The 6,102-nt window shown below is 36.3% G+C and overlaps 1 non-coding gene across 1 annotated transcript; it reads left to right on the top strand.

Moving 5' to 3' along the window:
- The first annotated feature begins 946 nt into the window (after positions 1-946).
- On the top strand, positions 947-1,054 carry LOC112799187 (small nucleolar RNA R71). Its single transcript, XR_003200764.1, has one exon. It is a non-coding gene; the product is annotated as a small nucleolar RNA R71 (small nucleolar RNA).
- Positions 1,055-6,102: the final 5,048 nt, after the last annotated feature.

The following is a 6,102-nucleotide window of genomic DNA, read 5'->3' as shown; positions in this document are numbered from 1 at the left end:
GAGGAAGAATAGTTCTCAGAGCTCATGAATGGCAAAAGGAGATTCAATGGAATCTTTATGGTCTCTAGGTGAGCCTCAGATTCCTTAGGTTCCTTAGTTTGGAACTCTTTTTTGTTCAGAGGACGTCCCATGAGGTCTTCCTCACTGGGATTCACGTCCTTCTCCTCCTTTGTGCATTCGACCATATTGATTATATCAATGGCCTTGCACTCTCTTTTTGGATTCTCTTCTGTATTGCTTGTGAGAGTACTAGGAGGAGTTTCAATGATTTTCTTACTCAGCTGGCCCACTTGTGCCTCCAAATTTCTAATGGAGGACCTTGTTTCACTCATGAAACTTAAAGTGGCCTTAGACAGATCAGAGACTATGTTTGCTAAGCTAGAGGGACTTTGCTCAGAATTCTCTGTCTGTTGCTGAGAAGATGATGGAAAAGGCTTGCTATTGCTAAGCCTATTTCTTCCACCATTATTAAAGCCTTGTGAGGCTTTTGTTGATCCTTCCATGAGAAATTTGGATGATTTCTCCATGAGGAATTATAGGTGTTTCCATAAGGTTCACCCATGTAATTTACCTCTGCTATTGCAGGGTTCTCAGGATCATAAGCTTCTTTTTCAGAAGATGCCTCTTTAGTACTATTGGATGCATTTTGCCATCCATTCAGACTTTGAGAAATCATGTTGACTTGCTGAGTCAATATTTTGTTCTGAGCCAATATGGCATTCAGAGCATCAATTTCAAGAACTCCCCTCTTCTGAGGCGTCCCATTACTCACAGGATTCCTCTCAGAAGTGTACATGAATTGGTTATTTGCAACCATGTCAATGAGTTCTTGAGCTTCTGCAGGCGTTTTCTTTAGGTGAATGGATCCACCTATAGAATGGTCCAGTGACATCTTAGAGAACTCAGATAGACCATAATAGAATATATCCAAAATGGTCAACTCTGAAAGCATGTCAAAAGAACATCTTTTGGTCATCTGCTTGTATCTTTCCCAAGCTTCATAGAGGGATTCACCATCTTTTTGTTTGAAGGTCTAAACATCCACTCTAAGCTTGCTAAGCTTTTGAGGAGGAAAGAACTTAGCCAAGAAGGTCGTGACCAGCTTATCCCAAGAGTCTAGGCTATCTTTAGGTTGTGAGTCCAACCATGTTCTAACTCTGTCTCTTACAGCAAAAGGAAAAAGCATGAGCCTGTAGACTTCAGGATCTACTCCATTAGTCTTAACAATCTCACAGATCTGCAAGAACTCAGTTAAAAACTGGTAGGGATCTTCTGATGGAAGTTCATGAAACTTGTAGTTCTGTTGCATTAGAGCAACTAGTTGAGATTTCAGCTCAAAATTGTTTGCTCCAATGGCAGGGATTGAGATGCTTCTTCCATCAAACTTGGAAGTAGGTGTAGTATAATCACCAAGCATCATCCTTGCATTATTATTTTCGGCTGCCATCTCCTCTTCCTTTTCGAAAATTTCTATAAGGTTGTCTCTGGATTGTTGTAATTTAGCTTCTCTTAGTTTTCTCTTCAGAGTCCTTTCAAGTTCAGGATCTATTTCAACAAGAATGTCCTTATCCTTGCTCCTGCTCATATGAAAAAGAAGGGAACAGAAAATAATAATGGGGATCCTCTTTACCACAGTAGAGAGATTCCTTTATGTTAGTAGAAGAAGAAAAGAATAGAAGAAGGAAAAAAGGAAAATTCGAACTCAGAGAGGAAGAGGGGGTTCGAATTTTAAGATGAAGAGAAGAGTGTTAGTAATTAAATAAATAAATAGAAGAAGATGAGAGAGGGAGAAATTCGAAAATAAAATTTTTGAAAAAGGGTTAGTGATTTTTTAAAATTAAGAAAAGAATAACAATTAAAATTTAAAATTTGAAACAATTAGTTAATTAAAAGAATTTTGAAAAAGAGGGAGGTAATTTTTGAAAATTAGAGAGAGGAAAGTAGTTAGGTGGTTTTGAAAAAGATAAGAAATAGTAAAACAAACAAAAAGTCAACTAGTTAGTTCAAAAGGATTTGAAATTCAATTTTGAAAAGATAACAAGTTAGAAAAGATTTTGAAATTGATTTTGAAAAAGATATGATTGAAAAAGATATTTTGGAAAAGATTTGAATTTTTAAAATTAGAATTGATTACTTGACTAACAAGAAACTAAAAGATATGACTCTAGAATTTAAAGATTGAACCTTTCTTAACAAGAGAGTAACAAACTTCAAATTTTTGAATCAATCACATTAATTGTTAGTAAAGTTTTCGAAATTTTGAAAATAAAGATAAGAAAAAGATTTTGAAAATAAATTCTCAAATTTTCGAAAATCATAAAAGAAAAATGAAAAAGATTTGATTTTTGAAAAAGATTTTGAAAAGATAAGATTTTTAAAATTGAAAATTTGACTTGACTTATAAGAAATAACTAAGTTTTAAAAATTTTTGACTAAGTCAACTCAAATTTTTGAAAATTATGAGCAAAATAAGGAAAAGATATTTTTTGATTTTTTTTTAACGATGAGAGAGAAAAACATAAAAATGACCCAAAATATGAAAATTTTGGATCAAAACACTCAATGCGTGCAAGAACACTATGAATGTCAAGATGAACACCAAGAACACTTTGAAGATCAAGATGAACATCAAGACTTATTTTTGAACATTTTTAAGAAAAGAAAAACATGCAAGACACCAAACTTAGAAATCTTTAATGTTTAGACACTATGAATGCAAAAATGCATATGAAAAACAATAAAAGACACAAAACAAGAAAACATAAAGATCAACAAGAAAATTCACCAAGAATAACTTGAAGATCATGAAAAATACAATGCATGAATTTTCGAAAAATGCAAGAAAAAGATGAACATGCAATTGACACCAAACTTAAAACATCACACAAGACTCAAACAAGAAACACAAAATATTTTTGGTTTTTATGATTTTATTGATTTTTTTTGTATTTTATTTTATTTTATTTTTATTTTTTATTTTTTTGAAAACATATAGGAAAAATAAAATAAGAAATTCAAAATTTTTAATAAGAATTCCAGAAATCTTTGCAATGTTAGTCTAAAGCTCCAGTCTAGGAATTAGACATGGCTTAATGGCCAGCCAAGCTTTTTGTGAAAGCTTCTGTCCAAAACACTAGACATGGCCAATGGCCAGCCAAGCTTTAGCATACAAATAAGAAATACAATAGCTGATACTTCATCTAACTTCATATACTGATAAGGGGATGCCTCAATCCAATTGAATTAGACATGTCTTTACAGCCAGCTGAGTTTCAACATGCTTCATGAAACACTAGAATTCATTTTTAAAAATTTAGAATAATTTTTCGAAAACAGAGGTAAAAATTTTTTTGAAAGATTTTTGAAAAATTTTTGAAAATAAAACAAAAAGAAAATTACCTAATCTGAGTAACAAGATGAACCGATAGTTGTCCAAACTCGAACAATCCCCGACAATAGCGCCAAAAACTTGGTGCACGAAATTGTGATCATCAACAATGGTGCCAAAAACTTGGTAGCACTCTCAAACGTGAATCACACTTTGTCACAACTTTGCACAACTAACCAGCAAGTACACTGGGTCGTCCAAGTAATACCTTACGTGAGTAAGGGTCGATCCCACAGAGATTGTTGGTATGAAGCAAGATATGGTCATCTTGTAAATCTCAGTTTGGCGGATAATAAATGGTTATGGAGTTTTCGAAAATAATAATAAATAAAGCATAAAATAAGATAGAGATACTTATGTAAATCATTGGTAGGAATTTCAGATAAGTGTATGGAGATGCTGTGTTCTTCTGAATCTCTGGTTTCCTGCTGCTTTCATCCAATCCTTCTTACTCCTTTCCATGGCAAGCTGTATGTAGGGCATCACCATTGTCAATGGCTACATCCCATTCTCTCAGTGAAAATGGTCCAAATGCTCTGCCACAGCACGACTAATCATCTGTCGGTTCTCGACATGTCGGAATAGAATCCATTGATTCTTTTGTGTCTGTCACCATGCCCAACAATCGCGAGTTTGAAGCTCATCACAGTCATTCAATTCCTGAATCCTACTCGGAATATCACAGACAAGGTTTAGAATTTTCGGATTCTCAAGAATGGCCGCCAATAATTCTAGCATATACCACAAAGATTCTGATTAAGGAATCCAAGAGATACACGCTCGTTCTAAGGTAGAACAGAAGTGGTTGTCAGTCACGCGTTCATGGGTGAGAATGATGATGAGTGTCACGGATCATCACATTCATCATGTTGAAGTGCAGCGAATATCTTAGAATAAGAATATGCATGAATTGAATAGAAAATAGTAGTAATTACATTGAAACTCGAGGTACAGCAGAGCTCCACACCCTTAATCTATGGTGTGTAGAAACTCCACCGTTGAAAATATATAAGTGATAATGGTCCAAGCATGGCCGAATGGCCAGCCTCCACAAAAGACATGAATTCGAAAAATAGGGAAAAGGAACCCTAGTACAATAGTAAAAAGTTCTATTTATACTAAACTAGCTACTAGGGTTTACAGAAGTAAATAATTGATGCAGAAATCCACTTTCGGGGCCCACTTTGGTGTGTGCTTGGGCTGAGCTTGAGCTTTACACGTGCAGAGGCTTCTCTTGGGGTTAAACGCCAAGTTGTAACGTGTTTTGGGCGTTTAACTCTGGTTTGTGACGTGTTTTTGGCGTTTTATTCCAGAATACAGCATGAAACTGGCGTTGAACGCCAGTTTGTGTCGTTTAAGCTCAAACAAAGTATAGACTATTATATATTGCTGGAAAGCCCTGGATGTCTTCTTTCCAACGCAGTTGAGAGCGCTCCATTTGGAGTTCTGTAGCTCCAGAAAAAAATCCATTTCAAGTGCAGGGAGCTCAGAATCCAACAGCATCAGCAGTCCTTTGTCAGCCTCCTTATCAGAGTTTTTCTCAGGTCCCTCAATTTCAGCCAGAAAATACCTAAAATCACAGAAAAATACACAAACTCATAGTAAAGTCTTGAAATGTGATTTTAGCATAAAAACATGAAAACATCCCTAAAATTAGCTAGATCCTACTAAAAACTACCTAAAAACAAATGCCAAAAAGCGTATAAATTATCCACTCATCACCCCTTACCACCAAACACCCTCATATAATCCTAACCCTTATCCACCATACCAACCACCTTATGAGCCATATGAACCATATCTAGAACCACCCCAATTTCAACCCAATTACTCCCAGGAACCACCACCTCCATATACACCATGTCCGTATCCATCTACCCAAGAGCCATATGATCCTAATCATGCAATCCAAGCGGAACAAGAATCAAGGGATCATCTCAAGGAATCAGCGGATCAATTTCATGCAACTCTATATCAACTAAATCAAGCGAGAAGTCGATTAGCTTCCTAACGCTCGGACACTCAAAGTGCTCCCATGGTTACATATGGAGAATCAACAAAAGAGCGTAGCATAAAGGAGACACTAGAAACTCCAATGGACAATGAGGAACATACCTTTGTATTGGAAGAAGTGGAGGAAACTGTAATAGCTGAAGAAGAGGAAGTGGTTGAAGACTTAGAAGATGCAGAACCTCCATGAGAAATTCAAATCATAGGACCTCCTTCCAAGATGTTTGAATTTGATGTTGAAGAGGGTGTACAACCTCCAAAGCATATCATAGTTGAAGACTTGGAAGAGGTTGATCAAGAGATAGAGATTCAAGAAGAAGAGGCACAACCTCCCGTGCCCTTGGTGAGCAATGAAGAAGAGATTGAATTGGAAGAAAGCTACCAAGAGGAAGAGGCTGATATTGAAGAAGCTTGCAAAGAGGTGGAAGTTGTCAGAGAAGAGCACAAGGGAGTGAAGCTTGCAAATTCATTAGAAACACCTCTCCCTAGGCCATTACCGTCCAACACAACGTTCAAGTGGGCAAAATTCCTATCCTTATCCCTTACTTTCCCCTTGAATATGGGCTACTGGAGATGGATGATCAACTTAGAGCTCTTTGTGGCATTAAGAGTAAGAGGAAGATGGTTAGTGGTTGGAGTTGTCAGGCAAGGTTCATTAAGGTTCCACATTCCGCACTGGAGTACAAGTGTTGGCGCAGAGCTCA

The sequence above is a fragment of the Arachis hypogaea genome, chromosome 4 (genome assembly GCF_003086295.3).
Source record: "Arachis hypogaea cultivar Tifrunner chromosome 4, arahy.Tifrunner.gnm2.J5K5, whole genome shotgun sequence".
NCBI lineage: Eukaryota > Viridiplantae > Streptophyta > Magnoliopsida > Fabales > Fabaceae > Arachis > Arachis hypogaea.
Note: the sequence above shows the minus strand (reverse complement) of the source record. Positions and strands in the feature narration are given on the sequence as shown.